The sequence below is a fragment of the Rhinolophus ferrumequinum genome, chromosome 10, assembly GCF_004115265.2.
Source record: "Rhinolophus ferrumequinum isolate MPI-CBG mRhiFer1 chromosome 10, mRhiFer1_v1.p, whole genome shotgun sequence".
Lineage (NCBI taxonomy): Eukaryota > Metazoa > Chordata > Mammalia > Chiroptera > Rhinolophidae > Rhinolophus > Rhinolophus ferrumequinum.
Window position 1 is genome coordinate 86,888,985 of NC_046293.1, and position 22,747 is coordinate 86,911,731.

Genomic DNA, 22,747 nt, shown 5'->3' on the forward strand with positions numbered 1-22,747 from the left:
TCTTGGCGCTCTCCCCAGCTTCGTGTCTCCTCCCCACTGTTCTAACTCCACCCTGTGCATTGCCTCACCTTTCCCTTGTAGGCAGGTGGTGAAGTCCTTTGCCTGTGAGCCAGTCCTGCCTTTAATGGATACTGTCTTTCTCGGTATCCGGGATTTTCAAAACTGGTATGTGCACTTCTGCAGAGAATGAAGGGCCCAAAGGGGGCTCATCTCCACAATTTCTTTTCATTTCTTTCTTTTTTTACTTTTATAAACATTTATTTGATGCTGAAATTACTTCCCGGGATGTACTTTTTTGTTTATTTCAGTTTCTTTTGAGATCCTTTTCTTCTGCGCAACCTCCTCTTCTGGTTTGGGAACAATCTGCTCTTTCTCAGTGAGGACCATCTTAGTGTGGCAGGGGGAGCTCATGTATGGGTTAACCCTCCCACGAGCTCTGTAAGTTCCGCGCTGCATCCTGGGAGCTGTGTTCCCTGGCTGTGCTCAGTGACCAGACAGTCTACATCTAAACCCTTAGGTCAGCATTCCTCTGCATTTGTAAGCACGTGCAGCAAAAGCTCAGCACTCTCCAGGCCACTGACCCTGCGTCCAGCCCCACTGTTTGGCCTGGGCACACCTCCATTGTAAAGATGGAATGGCGCACATTGCTTCTGTAAAGTGACATCCTTCAGATACTCGGTGGCTTTTCGGATATGCATACCCTTGATGGCGTGGGCAGTTTCACGAGTGTTCTTAAAGTGAACACGAAGATTTGGACCTCTTGATTTGCAGGATTTTGTGAGGTTTTCTGGGTCAACCAAATAGTGAGCCATTTTTAGAAGTCACCTCAGGCCGCTTACAGGATGAGCTCTTTTCATTTCTCAACATTTTATTGAGAATTAAAACAAAGATTTTATTGGAAATTCATACAACCTAAAATTTAACTATTTTAAGGTGAACAATTCAGTGACATTTAGTATATTCACAATGTTGTGAAAGCAGTACCTCTATCTAGTTCCAAAATATTTTCGTCACCCCAAAAGGAAACCCTGTACCCATTAAAAGTTACTCCCCATTTCCCCCCCTTCCATTCCCCGGCAACCATCAATCTGGTCTCTGTCTTTATGGATTTATCTATCCATTCTGGGTATTTCACATCAATGGAATCATTTCCTTGTGATCTATAGTGTCTGGCTTTTCACTTAGCATGATGTTTTCGAGATTCATCCTTGTTGTAGCATGTGTCAGTACTTTACTCCTATTTATGACTGAGTGGTACTCCATTGTGTAGATAAATATACCACTATTTGTTTATCCACCCACGTGTTGATGGACGTTTAGGTTGTTTCCATCTTTGGGCTATTGTGAATAGTGCTGTGATGAGCATGCGTGTAAGTGTATTGTTTGCACAATTTCTTTTTAAAAGAAACAAATTCTCTGCTCCAGCCAGCTGTCCCTTTTACTGCCTCACTCAGGGCACCTCTGCTGGGATTTGGTAGAGTCTGGAGCTGATCCCAAGCCCACAATGAGGCAGAGTCTGAGAAGGACTGAGAGGACGTGAGGTGGCGGAGGAGGCAGGAGGCAAAAAGGTGCTAGCGTGTGTTTGCTTTGGCTTTCAATTTTACTTTTTTATGTACAAGAGTAATGCATGTTCATTGTGGAAACATTTAAATATGTAGAAAACACAAAGAAGAGATATTGGAAAATTTAAGTCCATCACTCAGCAAGAGCTTTCTGGTCTTTTGCCATTGTATTGTTTACACTGTTTGTTTATTTTTTAAAAAATAGGCTCTACTTTTTAGATTTAGATATACAGAAAAATTGAGAACATAGTACAGAGAGTTCACATATACCACTCACCCAATTTCCCCTAATTATTAACAACTTCCATTAATATGATACATTTGCTACAATTAATGAACCTGTATCGATATATTATTATTAACTGAAGTCCATAGTTTATGTAGATGTCCTTAGTTTTTACCTATTGTCTTTTTTTTGATTGCAGGATCCTATCCACGAGACCATATTACATTTAGTCATCACGTCACTATAGGCTTTTTGTGGTTGTGACAATTTCTCAGACTTCCATTGTCAAAATACATTTAAAAATTCTGTTTGAATTTTCATAAGGATTTTAAAAAGTTTATACATTAATTTAGAGAAATTGACTATATAATATAGAACATTTTCATCATGACATGGGTATCATTCTCCTTTTATTCAAATTTTGTAATGTCCTTCAGTGAGGTATCATAATTTCACCATATAGACCTTATATAGTCTTATTAAATATAGGCCTAGATATTTTAAGAATTTTGTTGCTATAGTAAATGTTATTAGTTTTTCTAATTGGTTATTGCTGATTTATAAAGAAGCCATTGATTATTGTATATTGATCTTTTATCTAGCACTATCTGACATCTATTGATTCTAACAAGTTAAGTAATATATTACCTTGGATTTTCAAGGTAGACGATCATTGATTTGCATATAATGACAGTTTTATCTTTTCTTTAAAATATTTCTGTTTCGTTCTTTTGGTCTGGACCTCTCGGAAATGCTGAATAACAGCAGTGATCGAGTCATTCTTCTTTTGTTCCTCATTTTAATGGGTAGACTTCTCTTTTCACCATTCCTGATAGATAACCCACATAAATTAAAGAAAGTTTTCTTGTATACCTAGATTGAAAATGAGATTTTTCCTCATGATGTTATCATGATATTGATGTAATTATCATATTATAATGATATGCTATAGTAATATATATCAATTTAATTATGTATTAATATAGGTTAGTATAGATGTGTTATATATAACATTTACATGTTAGTATATATTAACATGTTAATATATATTAATATACATTACATCCCTAGTTACTGAACTGTTTTTTCATTCCTGAAATAAATCTTATTTGGTCATGAGATATTATTCTTGTATCACATGGCTGGATTTGATTTTCTAATATTTTATTTAGGATTTTTTCATCTAGTTCATATGTGACATTGACTGGTAATTTCTTTGTCAGGCTTTGTCACTGGGATTACATTAGAATTTTTAAATGAGTTTTGTGTCTTTCTATCTTTTTTGTCTGTCCAGGACAATTTAAATATCATAAGGATTATCTGCAACTTTTAGGTTAAGTACAGTTTACCCATGGATACAGCTGAGTCTAATGATTTTAAAATGTTTTTAAAATATTTTACTACACATGTATCGCACACAGAGATAAGTGCTCAATTCATAAGTGTATGGCTTGATGAATTATCCCAGACAACATACTCCTATGACCACAACCCAGACCAAGAAATCACTTGTACCAAGAAGCTCCCTGTTGCTTTCTCCCAGTTGTCATCCTGTCCCCTGACTTCTATCACCTCAACGCCCCTCAATCTTCCCACACCCACAGACTTACCACAATCATCCCTGGATCCCTCCTTCAAGTGTTCACACTTGTAACTTCTTTCTGAGGCGTTCCAAAGGAAAACAACAGACAAAGGAATCTCCCCCACCTAGCAAAGGAAGATGACTTCCTTGAGGAAGGGACAATTTCTCTGTTCAGCCTCTCCTCCCAGGTAACAATTAGTATCAGCCACTGTCAACTCCACCCCCAAGGAAGAGACGAAATAAGGGGAACTAACGAGTGCCTGCTTTGTCAGCTTTGTTTCTGTCATCTCGAACCACTCTCTTGAGCATTAGAATGCATAGGATTATTTTACTTTTGGAGCAAATTGACTGAAATGAGAAATCAATGTGAAGGGTTTTACTGAAATAGATATAAAAGCCTTCTGTCTATTCTAAAATACTGTATGATATTAGGTGTTTACCTTTTTTCTCTCCCTCTTCATAAAAATGAAATCCAAGTGGCACCATTCTGTGGTGGTGTTATTGTCACTATTATTATTATGAAATGTAATGTTGGCAATGATTATGTGTTCTGCCTAGAGTCATAGAAGAATTATTTTGCATCACTGATTACAAATCAACTGATGGGTGTGAGAAGAGCAAGACTTGTAGTCTCAGAAGGAGATGTCAATCAGGGCTATTGAAATCAAAAAAATTTGTTTACAGGGTGAATGATCTACCTCTGTTGAGGATTTCAATAGGTTACCAATATAGGAGCTGCAAGACGTAGTGAGCAAAGTGGTGGATTAATCGTATGGAGTGCTTGTTGTAAGGCAAAGGAAGGGATTGCAACTACATGCGAGGATGGGGCTTACAAGAGATCTAGAAGAAAGCTCCAGAACTGGTCAAATGAGCAGAACATGAGATTTTGGAAGCAAGTCACCAAAATTATTCAGAGAAGAGAAGATGAGAAGTCTTCAAGGATAGGAATGAGCGTATAGTCATTGATGTACTACTACTGCTCTGGAATCTAATATTGTTTTGAGATCTCATCAATAGGCATGTAGATAAGACATTTATGAAAAGATTGGTGTTTACGTCCTGGCTTGGACCAACAAGGAGACCAACAGCAAGATGATTAACATCTGAATGGTTAGTCACATTTTACTTAGAAGTAAGGATATGGAAAAGTCACTTTCATACCATAGTAGTTCTCAACTTTTTTGAAATAGGATTTCGTGCAAGATGGGCTAATCCAACACATAGTTGGAAGTGTACAAAAGGCCCCAAGCATGCAAAGAGCTGCCTACAGTCTTGTCTACCTGCCTGACACCCCCTATCCTTAAGCTTTTCTGTGATTATATATACATATATCAAAACTTCAAGGTGTATACTTTAATTATATACAATTTATATATGTCAAAAATATCTCAATAAATTTGATTTTTTAATTTAAAAAAATTTTTATTTTTCAATTACAGTTGACATACAATATTACATAAGTTTCAGGTGTACAGCAAAGTGATTAGACATTTACATAACTTATGAAATGATTCCCCCCAATAAATCCAGTACTCATCTGACACCCTATATTATTGACTATATTCCCTATGCTGTACTTTACATCCGCATGACTATTTTGTAACTACCAATTTGTACTTGGAGGTACTTGGGAGAGGTCAAGCCATGAACTGAGGCCCACTGCAGCTCGTGCAGAGTTTGGAACTGGCATATTGGGGCCAGATGCTGCTTAATGGGGTTTTGTGAACTTTTGAGAGATTTTAGGGAAGTATGAAGCATGATACAAGACAGGCCATTTGTATGGAAAAGCCACTGGCAGCAGCTTGGGTGGGACTGAAAGTTGGGTGAGGTGGGGTCTCAGGGAATCGCTGGGGTGGGGCAAGCAGAGTTAGCCAGGTTGATGGAGACTCAGATATGGTGGCTGCCTCGCTCCTCCGAGAGACCTCCACAGCCGAGATATTCATCCCGTTTTTTAACTTCTACACGTGGATGTGGGACCAGCCTATTCCGAGTCTCTGCCCCTCGTACCAATCTTGAGGAAGCTTCTTCTCTGTATCCTTAGTTATACAACTTTTGTTCAGCTAGCCAGACTTCAGGCAATTCTCAATGATTGTTATTCTGTAGTTTAGTTGTAATTTTGACGTGTTTACGAGAGGAGGCAGGCACAGCATTTACCTACTCTGCAATCTTGACTGGTGAGTTTTTGTGTGTGTGTTTTTTTTAAAATAAACTTTTCCGTGGATAGATATATTGAAGTCTGAGTAGAAGAAATATAGGACAAGTAAGTTTTGATGGCTAGGGGGACAGGGAAGGTTCCAAGTTAAGGCAATATTGAGGATGACAGGCCTAGAGGGAAGGGGTTCCTGAGCAAGCAAGGGACACATGAGCATTAAGTGTCCACAGTAGTCCATAAAGCTGAGAGACATATTCCAAAAGGGAAGACACTGGAGCCAATACCACTGAATTCATGGCTTTTCTGTGGATCCTCTGAGCCAGTGGGAGCAGAGTCCTTGCTGAGTTGCCACTGGTCATAATTCCAGGGCTGAAACATTCAGTTGAGGTCATCAAAATCACCTCTTTTATAATTCTTAATCTCCTCTGTCCTCTTGACATTTCTTTGTCATAAAATCTAAAGTTAATCCTATGCCCATTAACAACCAGACCATTTTGCTTTCTATCCTTTGGTCACTGCATTTCTACAATAAATATTTGGGGTTTTTTTTTGCATAATTGCTAGTTGTCAGAACTCATGTTTATGAGGATACATATTTCACTGCTGGGCTGTATAGACTCTTTGTACTGTACGATAAGGCCATAATGGAGGTATACAGTATATCAGGTTCTATGGAAACACAAAGAATAAAAAATTGAGTTTGGCCTTGAAAACTTGGAGACCATTACAAAAGAGATCTTTGAGATGGGTTTTGAAGGATGCATAAGAGTTTGCCTGTCATTAAAGGAAAGAGAGGAAATAGCATATACAAAATACAGGTGTTCTAAAAAATATTATTTGTTTTGAGACTAATAAGAAGTTCTGTAGGATTGTGTGAAAGGCTAATGTAAAAAATTAATAGAGTCTAATATTAATTGTGCATATACTGAGTCCCAGGCACTATCTAAGTGCTTTCAGTGTATAAACTAAACCACACCAGTCATGTGAGTTTTATTATCCCTACTTTACTGATGAAGAAACTGAGGTACAGAAATGTTCACATATGTAGAGGGAGGATATAAGAATGGGAGATGTAGCACAACATGAGGTTGGAAATCTTGGAGCCAGATTGTGAAGGACTTTGTGTGTCATGCTAAGAAATTTGCATCTTGTCCCATAGGCCAATGTTTCTTAAGCTCTGGTATGAGGAGCCCAAGGGTCTTTTGGAGATGCCTCAGAAGCACTTGCTTCTACCAAGAGTTTGGTGGATTAGGCTGTTTCCAGCTGTTACTTGTTATATTTAATGGGTTGCTGTATATTTCATGTGGGAAAATTGTGCTGCTTTTTAAAGAAATGTCAAAAAAGCATTCCTTTTGGCCATAAGGAGCCATTATACAGTTTTAGACAAGAGAACAAAATGTAACCTTTTATGTCATTCTATATGGAGAAGGATTAGATAGGGAACACTAAGGGCAATGAATTGGCTTCATTTTCAAGAAAGAAAAGACCATGGTGTTTAGAATGCAGGAAGTACTTCTCAAATATTTGCCAATGGTTGTTATTGCCTTAAACTTCCTGGATGTAGGCTTCTTAGAGCTTATTATGTTCCAGACCTCATAACTCTGATAAAGCTGAAACATGCACATTTAGGAGGAGCAACTATTCATCTCTGTTTGAATTGGAAATGAGAAAACTTGTGTACTAAGTAGGATATTTACAAAGCAAGGACTTTTCTTTCTCTAATACAGTGATGTCTCTCTTATTCAGAATTCCTTATTTTACAATGTCAAAAGGCTGGAACAAGAAAAGCTTCAGGGCACTCAAAATAGATATCCTACTGTCCGTGCATTGAAACTCATGGATCTTACAGTGAGCCATGACATACTTTCTTAGAACCCATTTATTCTCACATATCATTCTTACAAGCTATAATGCTTTATAAACTGCTTTCACATACATTATCTCATTTTAACTTCCCTAACTCTACTTTTTGAGTATCTCCGTACTCTCTGGAAATGCAAAATAATCTAGCCTCAGTTTGTATATTTCCCAGCCCAGGCCTAGAATCAGCTATTTCTTCAAGAAGCCAATTTCTTTATTGGAGCATGGGATCAGAAATCAAGATTTGGGTGCTAGGTGTGCTCATTGCTACTGGAGTGCCATTGCTTTTAGGCGCTTGCAGCAAGCAGACCAAGGAGATATACGTGTATATACTATCCCATATATGTACACATAGCTATGAGTATTTCTATGTGTAACCATCTGTGAACATGAGTTCATATTAATGTGTCCAACTCTAATCTATTACCACATGGATTTATTTCAGCCTCCTCCCCTTGTTTATCTGTAATCTCCCACTCCAATAGTGAAAACTTGGCCCTCACCACTTACCAAATATTTACTTAATTGTTCATTTCCAATATACATGTATAAGAGAATCAGATTGTTTACTCGTACCTCCATAGGAAACTATCAGCTAGACTACAGTGGTTATGTACAGTTTCTTTTGCCTTTAGTCTTACAGACTCCATTAATTTCCAAAGTTGTTTAGGTTAGCATATTACCTTCCCCCTTTGGTAAGGTTGCTGTAGTCATTTGTTAGTCATATTATTTTATTATATTTGGCATTCCATCCTGGCATTCTCCAACCGCTTGAATACTTTTGAAAAATTTGCATACATGAAAGTTCATTTCTTTTTTTTTTTTTTAAAGATTTTATTGGGAAAGGGGAACAGGACTTTATTGGGGAACAGCGTATACTTCCGGGACTTTTTCCAAGTCAAGTTGTTGTCCTTTCAATCTTAGTTGTGGAGGGCACAGCTCAGCTCCAGGTCCAATTGCCGTTGTTAGTTGCAAGGGAAGGAGCCCACCATCCCTTGTGGGAGTGGAACCGGCAACCTTGTGGTTGAGAGACTGTGCTCCAACCAACTGAACCAACTGGCCACCGAGGAGCTGAGCGGCAGCTTACTGACTTCATTCTAGTTGCGGAAGACACAGCTCGCTGGCCCATGTGGGAATCGAACTGGCAGCCGCATTGCCCAGAGCTTGGGCTCTAACCAACTGAGCCACCCGTCTGCCCCTGAAAGTTCATTTCTTTTCGTGCTGTAACTTATGGGTTTTGATAAATACATAGTGTCATGTATGCACAATTACAGTATCTTACAGAATAGTTTCACTGCCCTAAAACAAACAAACAAAAACAAACAAACAAACAACCCTGTGCTTTGCCTATTCAACCCTCTCTTCCTTCTCAAAACCCCTGGAAGCCACTTTAATTTATTTGTTTGTTTGTTTATTTCTGTTACTCTAGTTTTGCCTTTTCAAACTGGCTTTTCTTATTTATTCATACACCGTTAGGATTCATCCTTGTATTTTTGCCACTTTTTGTCTCCTTTGTTTTATCACTGATTACCATTCCATTGCATGGATGTACTACAGTTTGTTTAATTCATTCACCTGCTAAAAAACACCTTAGTGCTTCTGGTATTTGGTGATTATAAACAGAGTTGCTGTAAATATTTGTGTGCAAGTTTTGGTATGGTCATAAATTTCAAATCAGTTGGGTAAATAAATGTCTAGTAGCATAAATGTTTAGCAGTATAAGAAACTGCCAAACTGTCTCCCAAACTGTTCGTACCATTTTGCATTCCCACCAGCAATGAAAGAACGTTTTTGTTGCTCCACATCTTCACCAGCAACTAGTATTGTCAGAGTTTGGGATTTTAAGAGTTCAAATAGGTGTGTAGTAGTTTCTCATTATAGTTTTAGTTTGCAATTCTCTAACGATAAATAATGTTTAGCATCTTCTCAAATGCTTACTTGCCATATTTATATCTTTTTTGATGCGGTATATGTTCAACTGTTTTGCTCATTTTTAACTGAGTAATTTGTTTTCTTATTGTTAAGTGTTCTCTGTATATTTTTAATACAAGTCCTATATCAATTATGTGTTTTGAAAATATTTCCTCCTAGTCTGTGATGACTTGTCTTTTGAGTCTCTCAACACTGTCCTTTGCATAGCACAAGTTTTTAATTTTAATAAAGTCCAACTTATTAATTTTTTTCATGGATAATGCTTCTGGTGTTGGACTGTCTCATATAAACTAAAGGATTTTCTATATAAACAAACATGTCTTCTGCAAGTAGAAATAATTTTATTTCTTTTTGGCCAAATATGCCCTTTATTTTATTTTTTTTTATTGCTTTATTGCACTGGCTAGGACTTCTGGTACAAGTTGTGAGAACTGTTAATCCCATTCAGTGATATATTTATTAAATATCTATTTCAATTTGGATATTTTATATAGTTTGTATTTCTCTGCTGAGATTTTCTATTTGTTTATTTATTATTGACATATTTTCCTTATATAGTTGGATATAGTTATAATAGTGGCTTTAAAATTCCTAACTTCCAAATACATCTATATTGTCTTGATATTGATTTCCATTGATTGCTTTTTCTTTGGAATACGGGTCATATGTTCATGTTTCTTTGTATATCCAGTTATTTTGGATTACATCCTTGACATTGTCAATGATATGGGTAGAGATTGAATTCCTCTGATTAGTGTTTATTATCTTGTTTTAGTGGGCAATTAACTTAGGTGGACTCATACTCTATGCTCTGTGTCCTCTGTGGTGAGTAGCAGCCAATCACTGATCAATTATTTCAACTTTAGCTGTGTTGATTGGAGTCTGCAGAATGTATTTGTAGTTTAGGGACAATCCAGAGTTTATATACATATTTTCTGGTCTCTCTCTCTCTCTCTCTCTCTCTCTCTCTCTCTCTCTCTCTGTAGCTCTCTCCATTCCTGGATTTTCCTCTTCAATTTCCAGATGCTTTGGATGCCCCAAACGCTATTCTCTGGTACTTCAAGCCAGTTAAACTATAGGTTTTTAATCCTATTTTTAGCTGCCCGGTGCAGGTGCTGACTGAGACCTGCCCTGAAACAAAAAGTTGTAAAAATGAGAAAATCCACAGGCATCAAAAGCAAAAATAGACAAACAGGACTACATCAAATTAATAGCTTTTGTGCATCAAAGAACACAGCAGAATGAAAAAACAACATATGGAATGGGAGAAAATATTTGCAAATGATATATTTTACAAGTAGTTAACGTGCAGAATATATAAAGAACTCTTAGAACTCAAATATATTGCTCTGTAGTTTTATTTTCTTACCATGTCTTAGGTTTCTATGTTAGGGTAACACAGGCCTCATAGAATAAGTTAGGAAGTATTCTCTCTGCTTCTATCTAAAAGGATTGTAGCAAATTGGTAGGCTTTCTTCCTTAAATGTTTGGATGAATTCACCAGTGACTCCATCTAAGCCAGTTGTCTTCCTTTATGGAAGGTTATTAGTTCAATTTCTTTGTAGATATAAGTCTATTCAGATTGTCTATTTCTTCTTGTGTGAATTTTTTGTGTTTTTAAAGGCAGGCACAGCTCATAGTGGCTGATGTGGGGATCGAACCGGCAAACTTGGTTTTATCAGCACCACATTCTAACCAACTGAACTAACTGGCCACCCCTTTGCTTGTGTGAATTTTATCAGATTGTGTCTTTCAAGGAATTGGCATGTTTCATCTAGGTTATCACATTTGTGGGCATAGAGTTGTTTATGATATTCCTTTATGACCTTCTTAATGTTTATAGAGTCTATAGCGATATCTCCTCTTTCATTTCTAATATTAGAAATTTGAGTCTTCTCTCTCTCTCTTTCTCTCTCTGTCTGAGTTAGCCTGGCCAAAACTATCAATTTTATTGATTTTTTCCGAAGAACGGGCTTTTGGTTTTGTTGATTTTTTTGTCGATTTCTTGTTTCAATTTCATTGATTTCTGCTATACTTTTTCTTATTTCTTTTTTTCTGTTTACTTTGGATTTAATCTGCTCCTTTTTTTTCTAGTTTCTTAAAGTGGAAGCTTACATTTTTTATTTTATATTTTTCTTTTATATCTTTCTTTTGATTTTTTTATCTTTCTCATTCACTGCTATAAATTTCTTACAAATTTTTACAAATTGTATTTTTATTTAGTTCAAATATATTTTTTTAAATTTCTCTTGAGATTTCTTCTTTGACCCTTGTGTTGTTTAGAAATGTGCTGTTTGATCTTCAAGTAATTGGGAATTCTCCACCTCTCTTTCTGTTATTAATTTCTAGTTTAATTTCATTGTGGTCTGAGAGTAGACATTGTATGAGTTCTATTCTTTTAAATTTGTTAAGGTGTGTTTTATGTCCCAGAATGTGGTCTATCTTAGTGAATGTTCCATGTGAGCTTGAAAAGAATATGTATTCTGCTACTGTCAGATGAAGTAGTCACTAGATGTCAATCATATGCAGTTGATTGATGGTGCTGATATTCGGTCTGCTGGACTAGTCTATTTTTGATAGAGGGGTGTTTAAATTTTTCCACTTTAATAGGGGATTTATCTATTTCTCCTTGAGGTTCCTTTCAACCTTTGCCTCACATAGTTTGACTGTCTGTTGTTAGGTGCATACACATTAACGGTTGTTATTGTATGTCTTCTTGGAGAATTGACCTCTTTCTCATTAATATCCCTGATAACTTTCCTTGCTGTGAAGTCTGCTGTGTCTGAAATTAATATACCTACTCCCACTTCCTTTTGATTAGTGTTAGCATGGTGTATTTTTCTTCATTTCTTTACTATTAATATGTATGTGTCTTTAAAGTAATTTTCTTATAAATAATATATGGTTGGGTCTTTTTTTTACACTCTGAAATCTTTGTCTTTTTTTTCTTCCCCTCACCCCCACTCCGGTTCAAGCCATTGTTTCTCAGTCCAATTGTGCAGGACACATATCCCTGGCCCATGTTGGTATTATGAGCCTTGCACTCCACCCGGCTGAGGCAGTAGGTTGGCAGCTCCTGCCCGGGCTGCCTGTGGCTGCCCAGCTCCAGGTCGAGCCGTTGTTCACAATCTTAGCTGTAGAGGGTGCAGCTCACTGGCCCTTGTGGAAATTGAACCCGCAACCTCAGCGTCAGGAGCACAGCGCTCCAACCACCAGAGCTACTGGGCTGCTGGGCCACCCCAATCTTTGTCTTTTAATTGATGTATTTGGACCACTGACATTTAAAATGATTATTGATAGAGTTGGATTAATGTCAACCATATATGTTGCTCTTTTCTATCCATTGCCTTTGTTCTTTGTTCCTATTTTTGTCTTCTACCCTTTTTTTTAAATTGTGGTACAAAACACATAACATGAAATCTACCCTCTTAATAAAAGTTTAAGTATATTGTACAGTAGTGTTAACTATATGCACATTGTTATACAGCAGATCTCTAGAACTTTTCCATCTTGCATAATTGAAAGCACATACCCATCCAACAGCAGCTCCCTGTTTCTCTCTCTCCCCACCCTCTGGCAACCACCATTTTATTTTCTGCTTCTATGGGTTTAACAACTTTAGACACCTCATATATTCGTAAGTGGGATCAAGCAGTATTTGTTTTTCTGTGACTGGCTTATTTCACTAAGCATATTGTCTCAACATTCATCCATGCTTAGCATATGAGAGGATTTCCTTCTTTTATGAGGCTGACTAACATTACATTGTATGTATAGACCACGTTTTGTTTATGCTGTTTTGTTCATCTGTTGATGGATGTTTAGGTTGTTTCCACCCCTTGCCTATTGTGCATAATGCTGCAAAGAACATAGGAATGCAAATATCTCTTCAAGAGTCTGCTTTCAATTCTTTTGTATAAACACACAGTATTAGGATTGCTGGATAACATGGTAGTTATATTTTTAATTTTAATTTTTTTTTGGAAACTCCATTCTGTTTTCAATAGCATTTATACCATTTTACAATCTGACCAACAGTACAAAAGAGTTCTAATTTCTTCACATCCTCTGCAACACTCATTCTTTTCCTAAAAATAACGAGTCATCCTAACGGCTGTAAGGTGATGTTTCATTGTGGTTTTGATTTGCATTTCTCTGATGATTAGTCATGTTGGGTATCCTTTCAAATATCTATTGGCTATTTATTTGCTTTCTTTGGAGACATGCCTATCTAAGTTCTTTGCCCATTTTAAAATCAGGTTGCTTGGGTTTTTTTCTAGTGAGTTGTAGGAGTTCCTTTTTGATTTATTTATTTGGATATTAATACCTTATCATATATATAATTTGCAAATGTTTTCTCTCATTTCACAGATCGCTTTTTAAGTCTGTTGATTATTTCCTTTGCTGGGCAGTTTTTTAGTTTGATGTAGTCCACTTGTCTATTTTTGCTTTGTTGTCTGTGCTTGTGGTTTCATATCCACTGTCTTTGTGATTTTAATTGAGGATGTTTGTTACTCCATTTTCTATCCTTTCTTAGCATATCAGAAACACTTTTTCTTTAACTTGTTTAGTGGGTGTCCTAAAGTTTGCAATATACATTTACAATTTATCCAAGTCCTCTTTCAGATAACACTATAGCACTTCAAGTGGAGTATAAGTACATTATAATAACAAAATATCCTAATTCCTCCACCTCATCCTTGTATCATTTCTGTCATTCATTTCACTTAGATGTAATCATATGTGTGTGTGTATATATATATAAAAGCATACATAGTCTAATAGACTGTTGCTATTATTTTGAACAAACTTTTATCTTTTAGATGAATTAAGAATAAGGAAAATAAAAGTTTTTATTTTATCTTCACTTATTCCTTCTCTAATGCTCTTCCTTTCTTTATGTAGATCCAATTGTCTGATCTATACAATTTTTGTTCTCTCTGAAGAACGTCTTTTAACATTTCTTTTAAGACAGATCTACTGGAAATTGATTCCCTTAATGTTTGAGAAAGTTTTTATTTATCCTTCACTTTTGAAGGACAATTGCACAGGATACAGAATTCTAGGTTGATGAATTTTTTTTCTCTCAACTCTTGAAGTATTTTACTCCACTCTCTTCTTGCTTGCATGGCTTCTGAGAAGTTGGATATAATTCTTATCTTTGTTTCTTTTTAGATAAGGTATTTCCCCCCCTCTAGCTTCTTTCAAGAGTTTTCTTTCTCCATATTTGGTAGTCTGCAGTTTGAATATAACAGGACTACATGTTGTTTTTGTGGCATTTAGCCTATTTGCTATTCTCTGAGTTTCCTAGATCCGTGGTTTGGTGTTTGATACTAATATGGGGAAATTTTCAGTCATTATTACTTCAACTATTTTTCTGTTCCTTTTTCTCCTTCTGATATTCCCATTACACACATGTTACACCTTTTGTAGTTGTCTCACAAATATTGTATATTTTTATTTTCTTCTTCTTCTGCTCCTCCTCCTCCTTCTGCTTCTTCTTCTAGGTATCCTCAAGCTCAAAGATTCTTTCCTTAGTTGTGCTCAACATACTAATGAGTCTATTAAAGGCATTATTCATTTCTGCTACAGTGTTGTTGTTTTTTTAATCTCTTGCCTTTCTTTTTAGTTCTTTCTTAGAATTTCCATCTCTCTGCTTACACTGTTGATCTACTGTACCCAGCAGAGCTCTTAGAATATTAATCATAGTTGTTTAACATTCCTGCCATATCTGAGTCTGGTTCTGAGTCTGCTTGCTTTGTCTCTTCAAATTTTTTTTTTTTTTTGCCTTTTAGTATGCCTTGTAATTTTTTTCTTGCTAGCTTGACATGATACCGTGAGTAAAAGAAACTGAAGTACATACGTCTTTAGTAATATGGTGGTGCAAGGTGAAGTGTGGGGGGATGGGAAGCCTTTTATAGTCCTATGGTTAGGTCTCAGTCTTTGAGCGAGCTTGTGGCCTTGGACAATGAACTTCACAAATGCCTCTCAGGTCCCTACTCCCATGCCTTGGGTGGAACAGGACGCCTAGGGTAGCTGGAGTTGAGTATTTTCTTTCTCCCTTGAGGGAGGTTTGAGTGGGCTCGAGCTGGCTATTTCTCTTTCCCACATGGAAGGCCAGAGCTGGCCATAGTTAGGTACTTATCTTCCCTCATTGGTTGGGAACACTGATAAGAACCCAGCAGGTTAGACTCTGGTAAAATAATTTCTCCAGAGGGCAGGCCTTGTTAGGAAAAACACAGTGCTCTGGCACATTTCAAAATGGTTCTTTTTTTCCTTCCCCCTGCCAAAAGCATGAATGGATTTTTCTATGATATTCACTGTGAGAATTTGGTTGAGATCTTGGAGGTAAAACTGACAAAAGTGTGCCCCTGAGATTCTAACTCTCAGGTGTGTTCATCCTCAGCCTCCAGCAATTGGTTTAGGTTTTCTTACCCTGCTATGGGTTCCCACGGAGGTTTCTGCTCCAGTAAGTTGTAATTTTCTGTATTCGCCTGTCTGCCTCTCCAGTTTTGGGGGCAGTAGTCTGCCTTGTGACTTCATTTCTAAGATAGATCTAAGATTTGTTGGTTTTTCAGTTTGTTCAGGTTTTCACTTGTCAGAATGGACATCCAAGCTCTTTACATGCCATGCCAGAAATCAGAAGTCTCTGATACCCTTTCCCTTCCAAGTATACACAAAGATCTGGTTCACAGTCTCCTGTGCCCTTCCTAGCAGCCCTGGAGCAAGTACCTGGTATTTCTGCTGTAGCTAAATTAGGTAGTAGCTGACATGTAAGTATCACATGCCCACAGTCCATGGAGCTCACCAGATTTCTAAACTGCTTGCCTGGAAGAAGTGATCTTAGATCAGTGGTAGTTTGCAGTTGAGAGGTTTTGTCCTCCAGGGAACATTTGGAAATGTCACATTTTTGGTGTCACAACTGGGGAAACTGCTACAGGCATCTAGCAGGGAGAGGATGTTACTAACCATACTATATTTCCTAGGACAGCTCCTCCCCCACTTACACACACAGCAAAGAGTTATGCCGTCCCCATGTCAATGGCTGAGGTTGAGAAACCCTGCCCTAGATTAACGCTGAGGTTTCCTTCCCCTACTTCCATCCCACCTTCCATATTCAATACAACCAGCGTTGAACCAACTTGATGCCTTGAAAGCTCTTTTATGACTTAAAATTCAACTGTCCTCTTGATTATTTTTTGGTCTTGTCACCATTATTAGGGGGCAAGTCAATATTCAGTCAACATTTTACTGAATATCTATGGCTCACCAGGCAGCATGCTCATTCCTTCCTCTTCATTCATTGTCCTTAAATATTAATTGAGCCCTTAATATGTGCCAGGTACACTACTTCAATATTATGGAAAGATTGCTATCCCTGTTTTTACAGATGAGAAATCTGAAGTTCAGAGAGTTTAAGCCATGTATCCCAAATCATACAGCTCAGAATTGGCTTGTCAGTCAGATGCATGTGCTGAGAGAAGCCACTACAGACTTTCTTTCAGCCGGGACTGGTGGGTACCCAGATACTCAGGCTAACTGAGACTAGCTAGTATCAGCATCTGCCAAAGTTGGGGACGCTGGGGCAGGGTTGAGGAGGTAACTCAGTCACGGCAAAGAGAGGAATAGAACCCGAAGTTCCAAGTCCCCACCCAGGTGCTCTGCAGGCCTCCCAGAGAGTGTGAATGGGTTTTGATGGGGATAATAGTCTCTCTCCAAATACACTCCCTGCTAGCCTTTCTTATTGAGCAATTCAGCTTTCAAATGCTCGGTACATTAGACCAAAGGATGGGTGTTTTGTCTTCATTTTCCCCCTGCTTTTTTCTCTTTTAGGGAAAGCAATTTGCTCCTTTCTGATTTAGAATGAGATCTGGCAAGTAAGTGCTTGTTCGCCCTCCTTCCCTTGTTCCCCTATTCCCTCCCCACCCTTCAGTTAAAAAAAAAAGTCGTGGGGGGAGTGAGGGGAGTAAGAACACAGGACCCATGCTAAGCAAAACTATTTGCATAAGCTGTACACTGGGTTCTTGGAGCCGGGCTGATCTAACCTATGACAAATCCCTCCGTCTCGGCTACCTGCCAGCTGCGTTTTCATCGGGGCTGGCAAGACAACTGAAGTCTACATTCTGCACTAATTAATGACCTTCAGGGAGAAGACCACCGATTGCAATGCCAGCACACTTCGTTTGTTAAAGGGGACAGGGGGCCTTGTTGGACAAGGCCCAGGTCGTTTTCTTTAGGGTGGGGGTGGTTAAGAAGGCCAGGAGGAGTGAGGGGTGGACTGGTGGGAGGGAGGTGTGCAGTAAACATAGCAGAAAGACAAACCCGGAGACGTAGTAACAGGAAGACATCTGCACATACCAGAACATTGTAGTAGTGAGCCCTGGCTTGTGCGAGGTAACCCCGTAGTGCGTAGGAAAGGGGCCTAGGGGTGAGGGGCTCTCTTTTGGGAAAGGACTCGTGCTGAACCTGACAGCTGCAGGCAGAGCCCGTGCTGCAAAGGGCAGCCCTTCTGCAAACGTCAGGGCCTCCTCACCCGATGGCACTGCAGTGGGAACAGCTGGGCGCGCCGGCCACACCCACAACCCAGACAGTCCTCAGCGCTGGCAGCATCAGCTTCCGGTGCAAAGTTCACAGACTTTGGGAGCCGTAGAGGGAGAAAAACCTCTCTTCCCCCAAGATTCCACCGATTTCATTTTTCTTTACTAGTAGCGTATGGGGGGACATTACGAGGAGACGTTTTTAAGGAACGTTTGGGGTGGGGAGAAGAATCATCCATCATCTCACCATCTAACCCAGCGGCGTGTTTGCATTCTGTGGTACTTACGCCGTCTTGGCCACTCTGTGTGGCCTCTTGTAGTCATCCTTCTTTTCCTTCTTCGCCTGGAGAGAGAAGGCCTCCAACTACAACACGTTAGGACCTGAGGGGACCCTAAGAGGTCATTTCACTGGCCCTCCTGGATCCAAGATTACTTTTCAGAAACTAACCCTAGGTGGCAGATGACACAGTTTTTAAAGAATGAAAGGGCATCCCTCAGGGTTCTGTCTTGCCTACTCATACGTGGGATGGTGCAGGGAAGGAATCTCTTTGTGGGGAGGATAGAAGCCACAGGCTCCTGGCGGATGCTTCTTCTCCCAGGACCTTCCTTCCACCTGCCCAGCAGCGCCAGCCCTTGAGGGAAAATTGAACCTTCTCTCTTCCAGCTTCCTCCCTCAGCACTCCAATCTCCAAAGTCTCTGATGGGGAACTAGTTCCATTCTTAGATGCACATCCATTTGAACTGTGAGACGTAAAAGAGGGACCAATGGTCCTTTCCCTCAAGAGGAACCTGGAGTAGAAAGATGGGGTGCCCCTCTGCTCACCCCCAACCCCTACAGGCCCCCAACCACCCCCATATCACCAGCCCATGCTTCATTAGGGGAGCACAATGTGTCCCCATGGTCGCCTGCCAGCCGGGATGTCCTGTGACAGCAGATGCAAAGAGAATGAACAGACGGCTGAAAGAGCTGGGGACAAAAAGAACACATTGTCCAGAGCTCTGAAAGAGCTGCCTGAGAGGGGACATATGCATCTGAAAAAAATACCCCAGTGGGTCTCCCCCCACTGGCCTCAGCCCGCCCTCACCCAAACCTTCAACTGGTGTTGCACAATGGTGTCCCCAAGCCAGGCAGGGCTAGGCCAGCTCTGAGCTAACAGCAGGCTGAGGGGCTGGAGGATGAGTGTGGAGGTAAGGGTCTCAGAGGCAGAGGTTGGCTCCAGGAAATTCTCCACCCTGTTCCCCCCCGTCGTCGTGGAACCATAGAAGACGAAAGCTGGCAATGTCTATAGAAACTACCTGGTCTAATCTCCTCACATTTACAGATGAAAAGGACTGAGGCTCGGGATCTATGACGCATCACAGCAGGACGGCAGAGGCAGACGCTGTGGGAGCACCCAGATCTCTCACCTCCTGGTCTGGTCTGGTCTGGTGTGCTTCTGGTGCCATAGCTTTCCACGCAGAGGACGATGATGGAGTTTCTGAAGGGGTTACATGTTCTTGCTGCACCTCCCCTCCACTACTCTGCTCTGCCAGGGTATGGAGCCAAAACTCCACTTGGGAAACGGTTGTGTCATATCCATAAGAATCCCAGGGCTTGGTTGCGTTTGTGAGACTGAGGCCCCAAGAAACGGGGGGAAGGAAAAGCTCGCTTACAAACAAGCTGCTCTTTTGTGGGATGACATCATGGTCTTGCAAAAGGAAAAATACATGGATGTACAAGTCAAATGTTAAGAGTCGAAGTCCTTGGTTCTGTGTTGTGAACGTGGGCAACCATGGTACCTCCATAAGCCTCAGCTTCAGCCTTAGAAAATCAGGGCTAATGCCAGCATCAGTGTTAATTCCGTGCTCCAGGCCAACTCGGAGGCTAATGCTACTATCAGCAACACCCACCCTGCCCGGCCGGAGGGCCACTTGAAGATCAAACGTGACACCACGAGTGGAAGCTCTTTGTAGAGAATAGAGCGCTGTACAAATTAGAGTCTTATTTTTAACACTAGAAAGCTTGGGGAAAACTGCCACAGCCCAGGACCGTATTGCTTTGTAGGATATTTCCTAACTAGCAATTGCTTCTTGAGCTAGACTTTTTGGAGGAAAGGAGGAGGGCTTGATGGGAGTCAAGGTTCTTTTTAAAATCAATTGTAAATTTGATAATACCTTCTTTTAACCATCACGGGCAAAGCAAGCTCTCCCAGTCAGAGAAGGCGACTGAGGGATCTCCTCACCCTTTAGCCTGTCTCCAGTGAGTTTTCTGACGTGAGGAAAGTTTCCCCTCCACCTGGGGCCACTTCCTCTTTCCTCCTCAGCCCCTCCCAAGGTGGTTTAAGTGGACCCCACAGACGCAGACTGCATCCCCTGGAGAAATGAGCTCACCGGCTGTACGCTAGCAGATGTGGGGAAGCCTGTGTGGTCTCTCACCACAGCTGTTCAGAATTCTTTCCTCGGAAAGTTTCCATTCTGTATATGGGGAGGTGGGCAGGGGGGAGGGCAAAACGGCAGGCGAGGAAAGAATGTCGGCTCTCCACCCTGTTTTGGAACTGTTTTGTTTCTTTGAGATCTCAATGTTTCAGAGACATTGTACATGCTGGAAGATGTCATAAATGAGTTTGTTTTGTTCCAGATGTACGACACCAGGATCTCTGACTCGGATTATACACATTGTGTTGCCATGCCAACACACACCCGCGTGCACACACACACTCACACACACACGTGCACACACACACACCCGCGCACCCACACAGTCACGCACATACATACCCACACACACACGTGCACACACGCATGCACACACACACACACACCCGCACACACACACACGCGCACACACACACATACACACAGATGCACGCGCACACACACCCGCGCACTCGCACACACACACCCATGTGCGCACACACACACTGGTGCACACGCACACATACCCACGCACACACACACCTGCGCACGCACACACACGTGCACACACACACACCTGTGCATGCACACACACACCCGCACACACGCACACACACCCACGCACGCACACACCCACGCATACACACACCCGTGCGCACGCACACACACACACACACACTCACACACACCCGTGCACGCGCGCACGCGCGCACACACACACACACACACACACACACACACTAGTATTCCAAACTGTGCTCAGCACTGGAGAATAAACAAGGAATAATTTTTTCTCTCAGAAGAATTCCCCATTGTGCAGTTGGTAACATATTCCTGACTCACAGACAAGTAAATGTCACACTGCCCAGGACCCAGAAGTTCTCTTTGGACAGAGCTGGTCAAAAGAGGATTTGTGGCGAAGGTGTGACTTGAGCTGGCCGGCAAGGAGGATGTAATTTGGGCAAAAAGCAAGGGCTGCACACCCTTAACGGGTGAAAGGTGCACAGGAGCGCGGAGGTGGGACGGCCCGGTTACTCTTACCCCGACGCACCGCACGTATGTCAAGAAGTCTACTGAAAGATTCCTGGCGCTGAGAAGGCCAATGGAGAACCAACCGGTCTAGGCCCATCTCTACACAAAACCAGGATGAAATCAGGCTCTCTCATTTGTAAAGCTCACCCAAGACAAAATTCCAGAATCTCAGGTAAGTTGTTCCAGAGTTTTATAACCGTAATTGTGGACAAATATTTCCTCATATTTGCTTTTAATCCCTTTGTCAGCCTGGAATCCACAACCTGAAAACAAGTCTTAAACTTATGAAACACGTGGCCCCAAAGACGTGCTATAGGCTGAAAGGGCCTCACTCAACAAACACTGGCCGCAAACCGTGTGCCGGGCTAGATGTCAGACCCCAGGCATTCAGTGGTGCCTTTGAGATGCTCACAGTGTAGGCAAAAAGAACTCGTGAGAAAGTTACTAACCCTGCTTCGAGGCTGGAGGACAATAAGGAAGATTTGCGGAGGCAGTTATAGTTGTACTGGGCTTTGAAGGACCAATAGAGGTTTGCCAGGTAGACACAGAGGAACTGGCATTCCAGGCACAGGGATCAGAAGGTATGAAAGTGTAAGGGATAGATGAGTATCCCCTTTTACTTCCTCCACAATCCTACTCTCAAAGTCAATTAGCATATGCGAAAGGAATAATAAGCAAATGAATGAACATGGAGCTAGCCGAGCACTTCATGGAATTGCCAGGGGATTTGAAAATCTTAATGGTACAAGATCCCAGAAGGTCTTTCATTCATTGGTCGGCCCCCAAAACAGAATGTCTGAGACAGGCGGTGAGTGTGAAAGTTCCTAGCAGAATGCTGAGGACACTTGACCACGCGCTTGTTCATGACGTGAGGTTATGAAAGCTTTAGCTAACTCCACCAAAGCTGGGTTACTAACAAGAGAAAGGTCGTCGGGGTTGATGTAATGAAAAAGAGGCCTGATTGGCTACTTTGAGGCCCTTAGTCTGTTACATCGTCTAAGTACATTTTCCCTTCCTCATTGGGCTGAAAGCAATACCAGACAATCACAGGAACTGCAGTAACTATAGTAATGCTGGAGACTTACCGTGAACCAGGCTTTGCTCTAAGCACTTCATATTTATGAACTCACCTAATCCTTATGTGTCTGTGAGGTAAGTGTGATTATTAACCCCTCTGTACAAAAAAGAAAACTGAGGAGGAGTCCAGCAGTCAGCCCAGGGGCCCGTGCTAATGCTTGGCAGAGCTGGGCTTGAGCCCAGGCAGAGCCGTCTTCGAACCTGGGGTTGCTTCCGGCCATGACCCCCTGGGTCTTCTCCCAACGATAAGCATAAGCCAGAACCCTTTTTCTACCCTTCAGTGCCCACCGACTGAGTTTCAGTAACAAGAATTATTGTTATTATTTTTATAACAGGCTTTCAAAGGTTCTTTCGTACCGTCCCATCTTCCCTTTTCCCTTATCCTAGGATAGA

General features: G+C 40.7%; 1 pseudogene; it reads right to left on the minus strand.

Annotated features, from left to right (window-relative positions):
* Nucleotides 1-273: 273 nt before the first annotated feature.
* LOC117028868 (60S ribosomal protein L17-like) lies at nt 274-812 on the minus strand (annotated as a pseudogene).
* Nucleotides 813-22,747: the final 21,935 nt, after the last annotated feature.